At 39.2% G+C, this 17226-nt stretch overlaps 1 long non-coding RNA gene across 1 annotated transcript in view; it reads right to left on the bottom strand.

The window, feature by feature from the left end:
• The window catches only part of LOC141084183 (uncharacterized), a 138529-nt gene extending 122022 nt beyond the window's left edge, over positions 1 to 16507 (bottom strand). The window contains exon 1 of the long non-coding RNA XR_012230944.1: positions 15979 to 16507. This is a non-coding gene — a long non-coding RNA (uncharacterized lncRNA). The remainder of the gene's footprint in view (positions 1 to 15978) is intronic.
• Positions 16508 to 17226: the final 719 nt, after the last annotated feature.

Below are 17226 nucleotides of genomic sequence, written 5' to 3'. Positions count from 1 at the left end.
CCTAACATGTTGATCCAGAGGAAGGCAAAAAAAAACCATGTGGCAAACAGCAAGCTTCACATTGGGGAAATGTGTGAGAGTATGTATAAGAGTATGAGATTATGTGTGAGAGTATGGATGAGAATATGTGTGAGAGTATGTATGAGAGTATGTATGAGAATATGTATGAGAGTATGCGTGAGAGCATGTATAAGAGTATGTGTGAGAATATGTGTGAGAGTATGTATCAGAAGATGTATAAGTATATATGAGTATGTATGAGAGTATGTGTGAGTGTCTATATGATGATGTATGAGAGTATTTATGAGAGTATCTATATGATGATGTATGAGAGTATGTATCAGAGTATGCATGAGAGTATGTATAAGAGTATCTATAAGAGGATGTATGATAGTATGCATCAAAGCATAAGAATATGTATAAGAATATCTATAAGAGGATGCATGAGAGTATGTATCAATTTATGAGAGTATCTGTGCAAGTTTGTATCAGAGTATGTATGGCAGTATGTATCACAGTATGTATCAGAGTATGTATTAAAACATGTATGAGAGTATCTATAAGAGTATCTATAAGAAGATACATGAGAGTATTATGAGAGTATATATCAGAGTATATAACAGAGTATGTGTAAGAGTGTGTATAAGAGTATCTATGCATATTTATAAGAGGATACATGAGAGTATGTATCAGAGTATCTATAAGAGTATATATGAGAGTATTTATCAGAGTATATATCAGAATATGTTTGAGAGTGTGCATCAGACTATGTACGAGAGCATGTATGAGAGCATGTATGAGAGCATGTATGAGAGTATCTATAAGGCTGGAGTCACACATAACGTATAAAAATCGGTCCGTTTTTTACGGCCGAGAATCGCATGAATGTTTCATGAACAGTGATCTGTATGTAATCAGTTTTTGATGAGAGGATGCGATTTCCTCGCATCAAAATATCCGTGTGACATCCGTATGGCATCCGTACGGTGAGATTTTCTCCCCGGCTTGCAAAATGGACATATAATGGGTCCATAGCCTCAAATATTCGTGAAAACATATATACAGTCTATATATATAGATATATATATGTCAGTGAGACACACATATATATATGTATATATTTATATTTCATAGAGATCTAGATAGCAGAATAGGTGAAAAATCAATTGTGGGTATCTGTAAAATCATTACAGAACCGGACAGGATATGAGACATGGTTTACATATAGTAAACTATTGCATATCCTTTATTTTTTTATGTGCCCTCACTAATAATGTTAGTAGTGTGTGTGTGTAAAATTTTGGAGCTGTAGGTGTTAAATTAAAGAATTAATTCACGGAAATAACTGACGTGGGCTTCCGCCCAATTTTCTCCACCAGAGAGGGCAAGCCAGTGACTGAGGGCAGATATTAATAGCCAAGAGAGGAACCATTGTTTTTGGGCCCTCCTGGCTAAAAAAAATCTACCCCCAGCCATTCCAGAAAAGGCGCATCTGTAAGATGCGCCAATTCTGGCGCTTACCCGCTCTCTTCCCATTGCCCTTAGCGGGTGGCATATGGGGTAATAAGGGGTTAATGTCACCTTGCTATTGTATGGTGACATTAAGCCAGGTTAATAATGGAGAGGTGTCAATAGGATACCTATCCATTATTAATTCACTAGTCAGAAAGGGGTTAAAAAACACTCACACATTAAGAAAAAAGACTTTAATGAAATAAATAAACACACAGTTTTTTCCCTCTTTATTACAATCCCAGTCCATTTGAAGCCATCATTCTCCTGAAAAAAATCCTAAATAAATAAGCTACAATATCCCATACCTATGCGCCATACAGTCAAGTTCCACCCTGCAATCCATTTCAAGGGGTTAAATAGTTTACAACCAGGAGCGGTGCTAATGTGACCACCCCAGCTGTAAACCACGGAGGAATGACAGAGAAGCTGCCTGCGCAACCTCAATGCCTGACCGGAGGTGAACTGATTAGCGTGGAAAAGTTTCTGAATACTTTCCCACACTGTCAGTTTACCACGAGTCGGGCGAGGAGTCTACAAAGCCTCAGTGACATCAGCGTTAGTCACTGAGGCTGCGCTGACTCCCTGCCTGACCTGTGGTGAACTGACAGCGTGGGAAAGTTTCTGAATACTTTCCCATGCTGGTGAGTTCACCTCAGGCGGGGAGGCTGCGCAGGCAGCTTCTCCTTCATGTCTTATTAACACCTCTCCATTATTAACCAGGCTTAATGTCACCTTACAATAGCAGGCGACATTAACCCCTTATTACCCCATTTGCCACCTACACCTACAGCTCCAATATTTTACACACACATATACACACTACTAACATCATTAGTGAGGGACATATATAAATCTAACGGATATGCAATGGTTTACTGTATGTAAACCATGTCTCATATCCTGTCGGGTTCTACAATTGAATTATCGGCTATTCTGCTATCTACCTCTGTATGAAATATAATTTTATATATATATAGTGGTGTAGTGACCACTGTGTCCGCTAGGGGGCGCTGTGTGGGTGTCCCAGGACGGGCATACAGGCATATCCATTGTGGTAATTGGAGTAGGCCTTGGGATGAAGGCTTGATTAGGTGTTGATCAGCAGAGGTACTGTTGAGGTTTCTGGTACAATGTGTCAGGGAGAGCCTTCAGGTGGCTGGTGAGATGGGTGGACCAGCCACCTACAAAACGATCCTGGGGCGTGTGCCTAACGCCCATAGTAAAGCCTATGTGTGTATGGTTGTAGGATGGTTGCGATGAGGTCATAGCCATGTGATCCGGTGGGCGTGGCTACGGACCATATAAGGTGACCAGGGTAGGTCACAGAAGGGAATGCCTGGACCTGATTGGTCCATATGGAAGGTCTCGGCAGGCCGACTGCTGGAAGATGTGGCTGCCTTCCAGAACAGCACGTGTGGAGGCTGTGTATAATGGCTGCGTGTGTCTGACAGTTCCAGGAGGGAACGGACGTCTGCAGTGTGAAGGCGCTAAGAAGGTAACCCAGACAGGGTGAGCTAACTGTGTTTAGGCGAGAGCCTGCGAACCGGACATAACACAGCCTGGGTGACCACAGAGTTAACAGAGCGGAGCTCTGTCATGAATGTTATGCTGTTTCGAGATGAAAAGCCTGTTGCTGAATATGGTTTATGATGCTAATAAACCACATGGACTGATTTATGTTGAGAAACCCGTGCCGGACCTGATTATTTGGCTGACAAGCGAGTGTCCCCAACACGAATAACAAGAGCTACCTTACAATATATATATATATGTGTGTCTCACTGACATATATACTGTATATATATATATATATATATATATATAGACTGTATGTATGTTTTCACGAATATTTGAGGCCATGGATCCATTATATGTCCATTTTGCAAGCCGCTATTTGAGGCCATGGATGCCATACAGGTGTCACACAGATGCTTAGAAGCGAGAAAATCACTTCCTCGCATGGCAAACGGATGACATATGGATCACTGTTCAGGGAACATTTCTGCAATTCTCGTCTGTGTAAAACGGACCATCTTGTTATACGTTGTGCGTGACTCCAGCCTATGTTTGAGAGTATGTATGCGAGAATGTATGAGAGTATCTATAAGAGGATACTGTATATGATAGTATCAGAGTATGTGTCAAAGAATATATCAGAGTATGTATGAAAGTGTGCATGAGAGTATGTATAATAATATGTACAGTTGTGGCCAAAAGTATTGACACCCCTGCAATTCTGTCAGATAATACTCAGTTTCTTCCTGAAAATGTTTCCAAACACGAATTCTTTGTTATTATTATCTTCATTTAATTTGCCTTAAATGAAAAAACAAAAAGAATTGTCCTAAAGCCAAATTGGATATAATTCCACACCAAACATAAAAAAGAGGGTGGACAAAAGTATTGGCACTGATCAAAAAATCATGTGATGCTTCTCTAATTTGTGTAATTAACAGCACCTGTAACTTACCTGTGGCACCTAACAGGTGTTGGCAATAACTAAATCACACTTGCAGCCAGTTGACATGGATTAAAGTTGACTCAACCTCTGTCCTGTGTCCTTGTGTGTACCACATTGAGCATGGAGAAAAGAAAGAAGACCAAATAACTGTCTGAGGACTTGAGAAACCAAATTGTGAGGAAGCATGAGCAATCTCAAGGTTACAAGCCCATCTCCAAAGACCTGAATGTTCCTGTGTCTACTGTGCGCAGTGTCATCAAGAAGTTTAAAGCCCATGGCACTGTGGCTAACCTCCCTAGATGTGGACGGAAAAGAAAAATTGACAAGAGATTTCAACGCAAGATTGTGCGGATGTTGAATAAAGAACCTCGACTAACATCCAAACAAGTTCAAGCTGCCCTGCAGTCCGAGGGTACAACAGTGTCAATCTGTACTATCCGTCGGCATCTGAATGAAAAGGGACTGTATGGTAGGAGACCCAGGAAGACCCCACTTCTTACCCCGAGACATAAAAAAGCCAGGCTGGAGTTTTTCCAAAACTTACCTGAAAAAGCCTAAAACGTTTTGGAAGAATGTTCTCTGGTCAGATGAGACAAAAGTAGAGCTTTTTGGGCAAAGGCATCAACATAGAGTTTACAGGAGAAAAAAAAGGCAGTTAAAGAAAAAAACACGGTCCCTACAGTCAAACATGGTGGAGGTTCCCTGATGTTTTGGGGTTGCTTTGCTGCCTCTGGCACTGGACTGCTTGACCGTGTGCATGGCATTATGAAGTCTGAAGACTACCAACAAATTCTGCAGCATAATGTAGGGCCCAGTGTGAGAAAGCTGGGTCTCCCTCAGAGGTCATGGGTCTTCCAGCAGGATAATGACCCAAAACGCACTTCACAAAGCACTAGAAAATGGTTTGAGAGAAAGCACTGGAGACTTCTAAGGTGGAAAGCAATGAGTCCAGACCTGAATCCCATAGAACACCTGTGGAGAGATCTAAAAATGGCAGTTTGGAGAAGGCACCCTTCAAATATCAGGGACCTGGAGCAGTTTGCCAAAGAAGAATGGTCTAAAATTCCAGCAGAGCATTGTAAGAAGCTCATTGATGGTTACTGGAAGCGGTTGGTCGCAGTTATTTTGGCTAAAGGTTGTGCAACCAAGTATTAGGCTGAGGGTGCCAATACTTTGTCTGGCCCATTTTCATTTTTGGAGTTTTGTGTGAAATGATCAATGTTTTGCTTTTTGCTTCATTCTCTTTTTTTGTTTTTTCATTTAAGACAAATTAAATGAAGATAATAATACCAAAGAATTTGTGATTGCAATCATTTTCAGGAAGAAACTGAGTATTATCTGACAGAATTGCAGGGATGTCAATACTTTTGGCCACAACTGTACAAGAATATCTATAAGAGGATGCATGAGAGTATGTGTGAGAGTATGTATCAGAGTATATATGAACATATGTACTCTATGTATGTATATATGATTGATAGATATTAGATAGATAGATAGATAGATATTAGACAGATAGATAGATATTAGATAGATAGATAGATAGATAGATAGATAGATAGATAGATAGATAGATTTTAAAAGTATAGTAGTGTCTTTGAAAATAGTAAAACAAAAAGAAAAACAAAGTTTGTGTCTGCATTTCTGCATCCATCAATTATTTTTTATTTATATGTTACTATACATCTCTATATTGTTTTGGTGCATGGTGCTATAGCTCAAATCTTTATGTCTGTTTATGGATGTATTTAGCTTTTTCTGGTTTCCTTTCTTTCCTTACATCTATCTTTCTTTGGTGTATGTATGATAGATGTATACTATCTAATCTATGTAATCATCTATCTATCTATTGATCTATCAATCTATCCTGTATGTTTCTGCATTTTACTACCGCTCAAATATATACATGTATTCCTTTTTTCTGTCTTCCTTTCTTTTTATTCTACAAACCAGTTTTCCTCCAACTGCATTAATAAATCTATTTAATTAAGTTTCTACTTTTGTGTTTGCTATAGTTTATGAATTGGTAAATATTAGTGTATACTTTTTGTATATGTAAGCTACAGTTTTTGTTATTATTACTAATTTATTTGTTTATTTATCAACCATTCTATCATCTTCTATGTAATATGTTGCTGTCTATCTATCTATCTAGCTATCTATCATTTAGGTTATTTCCACATATAATGGTCAGTGTGCAATCAGTTTGGTGTGAATTAATATCCCCCAATAATTACATTGATAAAACTCACAGGAGTCTGTATACATTTACTATGCAAACTCGTATAACACACATTTAACTTTTGCTAGCGAAGAAAAGACTAAAGTGTCATATACTTGTGTTACTTCATTACAAATCCCAGTACATATTGTGCATTAATGCCATAGCAAATAGTCAGCACTGCAGAAATAATTAGGCTTTTATCAGTCCTGTTACACATGTAAAGGAACTGACTCATTGGGTTTGACAGATTTTTGCTGCTAAAAGGGGAATAGAGCAGAATCTCAGGAGAAGACATAAAGCGCTTATTGACACTCCCAACAACAAAAATGTGTTTTTTTAATAAAGTAGCATTGATTGCACTTTTAAATAACCACTTTCATTAGCAAAAGCTGGTTTGTTTAACAATCAGCTTGGTTGGAAGAAGAGGTATTGTGTGTCCATAAATTGTATTGTACATTTGGTTAGAGGAGGCTGTCAGGAGATGAAGCATTTTGCTAAATAATAAGTGCTAAGTACCTTGTATAAATGCATGTAGTGTTTATTCACCATCAGGTACTGTGCAGAATGCTGGGGGGCTCTGTGTATTGTGTGGCAGGAGGGTACTTCAGTCAGCAGGTGCTGCAGGCACACAAGTGTGTTAATGGGAGGTTACACTGAGGGACACCCATATGCATCAAGCCTTTTGTTCTTCGTTTCAGGCCAATTCCACTTATCTGAATGTCTTATATTTTAAAGAAGCTCCCTTAATTGGGAAGAAATGAAAAAAAGTCTTTAACAGACTAGACCACTCAATGCATTATTTGCAAAGCTGTTGCCCCATGTTAGAAGTGCAACTCCCTCCTTATTCACCAATTACTAGGGGGCCCATGTAAAATCTACATAAGGACATGAATCTCTTGTATATTCATCAATACGCGACACGATAAAACTACATTGTGCATGTGCTCTGCTTGGTTCTGTATGGTGGTTGTACACGTTGTTCTTCTTGCAAGTCACATATGGGAGGGACACTGTAAAGTTGTGAAATCTGTAGGCAGAATATTTCTATCCATCCATCCCTCATCCATCCTTCCATCCATCCCTTATCCATCCATCCCTAATACATCTGTCCCTTCATCATCCTTCAACTATCCATCACCCATCCCTCATCAATTCATCCATTTATCTGTCCCTCATCCATTCATCCATCCCTCATCCATCCATCATCCATCCCTCATCAATTAATCCATCCATCCTTTATCCATTCATCCATTACTCATCCATCCATCCATCCCTCATCCATTCATCCATCCTTCATCCATTCATCCATCCCTCATCCATCCATACATCCCTCATCCAGTCATCCATCCCTCATCCATCCATACATCCCTCATCCATTCATCCATCCCTCATCCATCCATACATCCCTCATCCATTCATCCATCCCTCATCCATTCATCCATCCATCCATCCATCCATCTCTCATTCATCCATCCATCCATCATCCATCCATCCCTCATCCATTCATGCATCCCTCATCCATCCTTCCTTCATCCATCCATCCACCCTCATCCATTCATCCATCCCTCATCCATCCTTCCTTCATCCATCCATCCATACAGGTCATACTTCAGTCACACGAGTTACACACCAGTGCAATCATCCTGTGCTATTAGACTGGACCGAGCAGCTCATTGCACTCATCACCAGCAGGGGCAGGGTTAACCCATTCATCTCTGCTCTAAGCACACTCTCCAGATAAGCCCCCTGCACCCTGAGCAAATATCCTGTGTAGAAGCGCAATTAATCGTCTTAGCATGTGGGCGCCATCATTAGGAGGGTGCACTGCTATCAATGTTATTAGAGCAGCTGGTCCAGCCTGGCACTGCAGCTCAGCCCATGGGCTGCACATCACAGATCTGTCAGTTATTCCTATCAGGTACACAAGGAATAAGCAAGGACTTCCCCAGCAGACAGTCACTGCTGTGTGTGCAGTGTGGCCATGCCACCTGGATGGCACACACCTACCCCTGGCACTGCAGCACACTGCCCCTCTGGGCTGCTGATGCCATCACACCGGCTCTTAGTGTCATGTGTGTGGGCTTGGTGGGTGGTTACAATCCACATCCACTACAGTCCAGTGTATCATGCAGCTGCTGCAAAATGGCTGCTGCTTGCAAAATGGAATTTCTCCAAATGAATCTTTTTCAAGGGTGCACAGCTCTGCACCTCTGCTCTGTCTTCAATCTATTATGTACTGAAGATGGCATAAAAATAGAGTATTAACCTTTATGTGACTCTGTCATGCAGTGATATCTGACAGACACTCATATTTGCTTGGCAGGCATACATTATACAAGAACTGCTGGAAGTGTTCCTGAAGACTCTGATCTAGTGCTAGGTGATCATGTAAGACGTCTCCTCCCCATTGTGCGTGTACAAAGCTTCCTGCTAATTGTTATCACGGCGAATAGAGAGCTGCAGTACCAGCTTGCTACCAGTGGTGGCAGTACAGAGCATGCTGCCAATCTCCTGGCACTTGCTAGAAGGGTGAATATTGTGTGATCAGTCACTTTTTCCCACAAATTAGAAGAAACCCAAGCACTGATTGACCATTCCATGCTACAGCTCCATTACTCATAGAAAAGTCCTGTGTGTCATTTTGGCTATTTCTCAATACTGAGGGTTTTGTTTCCCATAGCAAGGACTAAAATCACACCTCCTAAATGTACTGTTCTGCTTGTCTACCATCATTAGTGTCTATTTTGCACATCAGACATTAACTATGATCCTAAGACCCTAGTGAGCTGCATATGCATATTAATATGGGGCACCACATACTGTAATGATCCCATTGTTACCTAATCCCCTTATACAAGGCTCAGCGCCTTATAGGACAACTCTACAAATGTCCCAGGAGAACATATTAGTGAGTATTCGATATCACTGGTCAGAATGGGTGTCCTCCTTCATATAGTAAAACTAATACTGGCTAGATGTCACTTCCCATAAGACTGATGTTTCCTAATAACACATCTCTTCTGATTGCTGGAGGTGTCTTCTCTGACCACACCACTGCTACGTTCTTCTTCTCCATGCTGACTGGTGTTCTTTATATTTGGAAGTATTTTAATAAAAAAAAACAGTGAATTCTGTGACTCTTTCTGATTGTCAGTGAATGGAGGGTCTTGTGGACATCTACAGCTTCAGAAGTCCATTCACTATAGTCTTTCTATACCTTAAGTATAGTATTTAACCCATTCGATATAAGGGAATTCCCAAAATGTGGCTGGTGGATAGAGAATGTCTACAGATGACGCCTGCTGTCATCCGGAGATATAATCAGGCAGGCAATGAGCTGCATGGCAGAAGATGGCCATCTACTAGGGGGGCAGGCATTTTATAATAATGCCATTGGGCAGACGTGTTCCTTATGAGCAAGCTAGCACTGTATAGAGATAAGGTGGTACTAATAGCCATTTATGAGCTAGAATAGTCACTAACAGTAACGTTTCACATCTAGCCACTGATTGTGCTGGTGGCTGCAGTCTCTGGGTCTCTGTTATCAGCCATTGTAGGTTAGTGATGGGGAATGCTGTGCACAGCACCACGGTCCTGATTAGGGTCTATGGAGCTGATTGTATCTGTGTGGTATCTAATCTATTACAGAACGATGGCATTAACATAACGTACATGTGTACAGTGTATATAGAAAATGGATATATATATATATATATACTCTATATATATATATATATATATATATATATATATATGTCAGCAGTGCCAGGACTCGGGTCATCACCCACAGAAGAGCTGGCAAAGAAGGGTCTGGGGAGGATCTGACCAAAGAGCACAGCAGGGATTATCCTCAGGTGTATGTGTCCACAGTGTGTAGTATGTGTGCCCCTGATATCACAAGGTCAGAAGAGGGGCTGCACCTGGATCTACCATATAGCTACAGAATGCAAGAACTCCTGGGGCAAAATCCCTGTTTTTGCTATCATTCATTCTAATTAATCTATTATCTATCTATCTATTACCTAAAATCTATCTATCTCTCTATCTATCTAACCCATATCTGTCTGTCTATCTATCTATCTATCTATCTATCTATCTAGCTAGCTATCTAATCCTATCTATCTATCCCATATCTATCTATCCCATATCTATCTATCTGTCTATCTATCTATCTATCTAATCCTATCTATCTACCCATCCATTATCTACCCATCTATTATCTATCTGTCTATCCCATATCTATCTAATCATATCTATCTATTATCTATCCCATATCTATCTATCTATGTATTATCTATCTGTCTATCTATCTATTTATCTATCTCATATCTAGAAGGAAAAAATGGAACAGCACCTTATAGATGAATTCAGGGTGCAGGGACCTCCAAACAAATATCCATTTGTATAAATAATAAAAGAGGAAAAGGAGGCAGCACTCCAACAAATGATGAAAAAAAAGTGGACTTTATTAGCCCATATGGTGTGGCCACCGTAAGTTAGTAAACAGTAATAGTACATATAAATAACATAAGCTACTTAGTAAACACTCTATTTGATTAAAAAAACAAGGTGTTCCCAATCAGGACGGTCCTCGATCATGCTCTCCCCCCATCTATATTTAGGTCGTCTTCCACTAGGTAAGGTTTTAATACTAGAGTGGTTTGGAGTGCACCTTGTCACGGTGGGATAGCTTTTATGCTTTCTTGACCAAAATCTTTGCTATGTTATTTATATGTACTATTGCTACTTACAGCAGGGTATATGCTCATTTTGTTAGATATTAGATTTCAGCTATTGCTACATGTAATACATGCAATATTATATGCAGGGCGTATTTATAAATCATTGCTAGATATAATATATGAAAGGGATATTTACGAATCATTGCTACATGTAGTATTATATATGGGTGTATTATATATGGGGTTAGAAACCATTGCTACATTTAGTATTATATGTGTGGATATTTACCAGCTATTGCCACATGTAGTAACATATGTGGGGGTTTTTACTAACCATCACCACATGTAGTGTCATAAGTGGGAGTATTTAGAAATCACTGCTACATGTAGTATTATGTGCAAATCATTACTACATGTAGAATTATATGTGGGGAGTAGAGGATTTTCAAACCATTGCAACATATAATATTATGTGCAGGGGATTTACAAATCATTGTTACATGTAGTACTATGTGTAGGGGGGATTTATAAATCATTGGTACATGTAGTATTATATGTGGGGGTATTTACCAGCCATTGCCACATGTAATATTATATGTGGGGGTATTTAGAAATCATTGCTACATGTAGTATTACGTGCTGGGGTTCTGTACAAATCATTACTACATGTAAAATTATATGTGGGGAGTATTTTCAAACCATTGCCACATATAGTATTATGTGCATGGGGTATTTACAAATCATTGCTATATGTAGTATTATGTGTGGGGGATAATTATAAATCATTGCTACACATAGTATTATATTTGGGGGTATTTAGAAATCATTGCCACATGAGTATTATCTGTGGGGAGTGCTTACCAGCCATTGTTATATGCAGTATTATACGTAGGGGGTACTTACATACCATTGCTACATGCCGTATTATATGTGGGGAGAATTTACAAATCATTGCTACATGTAGTATTATATATGGGGGGTATTTACAAATCATTGCTACATGTAGTATTATATATGGGGGGTATTTACAAATCATTGCTACATGTAGTATTATATATGGGGGGTATTTACAAATCATTGCTACATGTAGTATTATATATGGGGGGTATTTACAAATCATTGCTACAAGGGTTGCCTTGACATGGTGGGATGGCTTGTACATTCTTTTGATCAAAACTATGTTTACTAAATACCCTTATTATTATTACTACCTTCATGCAATTTTTACAATTTATTTTTTACTTTTTTATTTTAGGATTTTTTTTTTGTTTTCTCTGTGTAAAGGTCATGTGTTTATATGCATTTACATTTTGCATACACATTAATTTACTTTTTCAGCTCAGACCTAGTTTCTCATGTAGTATTGTATGTGGGAATACTTACAAATCATTCTACATGTAGTATTATATGTGGGGGATATTGACAAATCTTTGCTACATGTGGTATTATACAGTGGGAACAGAAAGTATTCAGACCCCTTTAAATTTTGCACTCTGTTTCATTGCAGCCATTTAGTAAATTTAAAAAAGTTCTTTTTTTTCTCATTAATGTACACTCTGCCCCCCATCTTGTCTGAAAAAAACAGAGATATAGAATTTTTTGCAAATTTATTAAAAAAGAAACACTGAAATATCACATGGTCATAAGTATTCAGACCCTTTGCTCAGTATTGAGTAGAAGCACCCCTTTGAGCTAGTACAGCCATGAGTCTTCTTGGGAATGATGCAACAAGTTTTTCACACCTGGATTTGGGGATCCTCTGCCATTCTTCCTTGCAGATCATCTCCAGTTCCGTCAGGTATGATGGTGAACGTTTGTGGACAGCCATTTTCAGGTCTCTACAGAGATTCTCGATTGGGTTAGGTCAGGGCTCTGGCTGGGCCAGTCAAGAATGGTCACAGAGTTGTTCTGAAGCACTTCTTTATTATTTTAGCTGTGTGCTTAGGGTCATTGTCTTGTTGGAAGGTGAACCTTCCGCCAAGTCTGAGGTCCAGAGCACTCTGGAAGAGGTTTTCATCCAGGATATCTCTGTACTTGGCCGCATTCATGTTTCCTTCAATTGCAACCAGTCGTCCTGTGCCTGCAGCTGAAAAACACCCCCATAGCATGATGTTGCCACCACCATGTTTCTCTGTTGGGATTGTATTGGGCAGTTGATGAGCAGTGCCTGTTTTTTTCCACACATACCACTTAGAATTATCACCAAAAAGTTCTATCTTTGTCTTATCAGACCAGAGAATCTTATTTATCATAGTCTGGGAGTCCTTCATGTGTTTTTTAGCAAAGTGTATGAGGGCTTTCATATGTCTTGCACTGAGGAAAGGCTTCCATCGGGCCACTCTGCCATAAAGGTCCGACTGGTGGAGAGCTGCAGTGATAGTTGACTTTGTGGAACGTTCTCCCATTTCTCTACTGCATCTGTGGAGCTCAGCCACAGTGATCTTGGGGCTCTTCACCGATTGCTCAGTTTGGCTGGATGGCCAGGTCTAGGAAGACTTCTGGTGGTCCCAAACTTCTGCCATTTAAGGATTATGGAGGCCACTGTGCTCTTAGGAATCTTGAGTACAGCTGAAATTCTTTTGTAACCTTGGCCAGATCTGTGCATTGCCACAATTCTGTCTCTGAGCTCCTTGGCCAGTTCCTTTAACCTTATGATTCTCATTTGGTCTGACATGCACTGTGAGCTGTGAGGTCTTATATAGACAGGTGTGTGCCTTTACAAATCAAGTCCTATGAGCTTAATTAAACACAGCTGGGCTCCAATGAAGGAGTTGAACCATCTCAAGGAGGATCACACGGAAATGGACAGTATGTGACTTAAATATGAGTGTCTGAGCAAAGGGTCTGAATACTTATGACCATGTGATATTTCAGTTTTTTCTTTTTAATAAATTTGCAAAAATTTCTACAATTCTGTTTTTTTCAGTCAAGATGGCGTGCAGAGTGTACATAAATGAGAAAAAAAATGAACTTGTTTGAATTTACCAAATGGCTGCAATGAAACAAAGAGTGAAAAATGTAAAGGGGTCTGAATACTTTGGGTACCCACTGTGTGTGGGGGACATTTATAAATCATTGGTACACGTAGCATTATACATAAGGGTTACCAGCCATTGCCACATGTAGTATTATATGTGGGGGTATACAGAAATCGTTGCTACATGAGTTTTTTCAGTGGGGAGTGTTTACCAGACATTGTTATATGTTGTATTATTTGTGGGCATATTTACATACCATTGCTATATGTAGTATTATATGTGAAGGGGGGTATTTACAAATCATTGCTACCTGTAGTATTATATGTGAGTGATATTTAAAAATCATTGCTACATATAATTTTATATGTGGGGGATTTACAAATCATTGCTACATGTAGTATTATATGTGGGGGATATTGACAAATCATTGCTACATGTAGTATTATATATTGGGAGTATTTACAAATCATTGCTACATATAATTTTATATGTGGGGGATTTACAAATCATTGCTACATGTAGTATTATATGTGGTGGATATTGGCAAATCATTGCTACATGTAGTATTATATGTGAAGGGGGGTATTTAGAAATCATTGCTACATGTAGTATTATATGTAGGGGATATTTACAAATCATTACTACATGTAGTATTGTATGTGGGGGATATTGACAAATCATTGCTACGTGTAGTATTATATGTGGGGAATATTTACAAATCATTACTACATGTAGTATTATATGTGAAGGGGGGTATTTAGAAATCATTGCTACATGTAGTATTATATGTAGGGAATATTGACAAATCATTACTACATGTAGTATTATATGTGGGGATATTTACAAATCATTGCTACATGTAGTATTAATATGTGAGGGATATTTACAAATCATTGCTACATGTAGTGCTATATATGGGGGTATTCACAAATCATTACTACATGTAGAATTGTATGTGGGGAGTATTCACAAATCATTGCTACATGTAGTATAACATGTGGGAGATATGTACAACTCATTGCTACATGTAGTGCTATATATGGGGGTATTAACAAATCATTAATACATGTAGTATTATATGTGGGGGATATTTACAAATCATTGCTACGTGTAGCATTAAATGTGAGTGATATTGACAAATTATTTCTACGTGTATTATTATTATTATTATTATTATTATTATTATTATTATGTATTAATGCATTGAGCTAATGTTTTGCTCTCTGATACATTACTGAATTAAACGACGTGCTGCGGTGGAACAGGAAGATCTCTTTACAGGACACACCTCATATCAGAGTCTTGTCCATCATACCAGAGTCTTGACAACAAGCGGCCATATTGCAATGAAATCTCTATCACTACACAACATGGCCCGATGCTGCTGCTGTAACCAGAGCGTGAGGATTCTGAGTTGCTAAGCAACACTGTATGCACAACTAGAATGCAGCAGTTCAGACATGATCGTGACTTATCATGCAAGGGGCATCTACATATTCAAATCCCCCCTCAGATGACCAATTAACCCAGAGACTGGCACCAGGAGCTTAAAGGGTTAAAGGCTTAGCCACAGTCAGGGAGCTGCATCTGGGGTACCCGGAAGCCTTGGTGGGAAAGTACAGATTATTTTTCTTCATAATCAATGAGTGCAAGAACTTGGGCGCTAAACAAGGCAACAAACAGTCTGCAGTAGGGTGTTCAATGGTCAAATAATATTCTGTTTTTGCTTAAAGATTTATACACGGAATACGTCTATTCAATTTTATGCAATTTATAGTGATAAATCAGGTGTGATAAATAATGTACGGTGAAATATACAGTTAACCCTTTAGAGCATGCAGTAAATGTCATCATTCCACCTTCCCATGGCTGATGTCATTAATACTGCTGGCCACATCCAGACCGGACATCACATCAGAAATATGAATACACAATAGTATTTTGGCTAGTCATGTCCTCAATGTATTTATTTAACTCACAGATGACTTTAGGTTTAATACCGCCAATGCTAAGTACAGCTATTCACAATGTTGGTATATTGATGATATATACAACCCAACATCATTAAAAAAAAAAACAACTCAAATGCTAGTGAGAACACAATATAAAGACTCTTACCTTCATCCAGGTGACTTCCTTGAGTCTTGTCATCAGTTGTTTGGAAAAGTTAGTTCCCCTATATAAGAAATGTATTGTAGGCTCTAGGATGCTGGAAACCTTGTAGTGATGCCTCCTACCCTCACTGACGGATACGTTGGACAGGGATCTAATACATTGAAATATGTATGCAAGAGGAGACTTATGTGAGTGCTTATACTGGGAAGGAAGGTTGTTAAGTTTGCCGTCAGACAGCTAAACAGTGCCAAGTACAGAAGAACCAACAAAGAGCAATTGTTAGAGAGAACAAAAGCCTGGGAGGAAAGTAGCCGAGATTCCTGGACAAAGCCTACAAACTTGCACTTGAACTTGAATATAGGTCTGTGTCTGTCACCCTGCAGGATAAATGTGTGTCTGTCCCGCCAGCCCACATTTAATCATGTCAACCCTTGGCCATTGAACTGTGTTGCTAAGAGAATTATCACAGCTGATGGAGACTTTCACACCACCGCCGTTTGGTAGACATCACAAAGTCCAGATGTATTCAATTTATTTATTTCCTCTTTCCATTTCACCGTCATGTCCCCACTGTTTGTCCCACTGTTGAATTAACCCTCTCCAAGCTTTATTAGCCTACAGATTTGATGCCTGCTAGGGGATGGGGTAAGGGGGGTCTTGCTCCTGCAGAAGGCCTGTCTCCTGAGGGCTGTTGTCATGACTAATGTTTTGGTTTGGAGGGCAGGGATTGTCTGGCTTTGGGGATCCCTCAGTATTTTAGAAGCAAGCTGCTGAGTTTTCTCACAGTCTGTCTGGAAGACAGGATTCTGGTCAGCCAATGCTGCTATTCAACACTTAATTAAACGCTAATGGCAGCTGTGGATGAGGTCACCCCAGACAGCTTTTCTCACACATTTTTCATGCAAATCTACTAAACTCAAAACAAATTTGAATAAAACGTCCTTTGTGAAGCCACTGTATGGACTTGTCTTGTGTTCCTCCAAGGTCATTATGTCTGGCTCAACAGACTCCAAAACTTTGCTTTGCCCCCGCAAAATGTAGCCCTGATTTCTACAAACCAACTAAACCCAAAGCAAAGAAAATATCAGTTTAATGTCATTGATTAAGTTAGATTCTGTCTATGTTGTTTACAGGTTCTAGTTACATTTTATTTCACTAACTGGTCCCTTTAATGTCGATTCATATAGTTTTCTTTTTTATTTTGCATTTAAAACAACAAAATCCTGATTTGTTCATATGCAAAGATTTATT

Source organism: Dendrobates tinctorius, unplaced genomic scaffold (genome assembly GCF_039654945.1).
Source record: "Dendrobates tinctorius isolate UK_male_01 unplaced genomic scaffold, ASM3965494v1 ptg000022l, whole genome shotgun sequence".
Classification (NCBI taxonomy): domain Eukaryota; kingdom Metazoa; phylum Chordata; class Amphibia; order Anura; family Dendrobatidae; genus Dendrobates; species Dendrobates tinctorius.
This window is presented reverse-complemented; position numbering and strand designations above follow the sequence as displayed.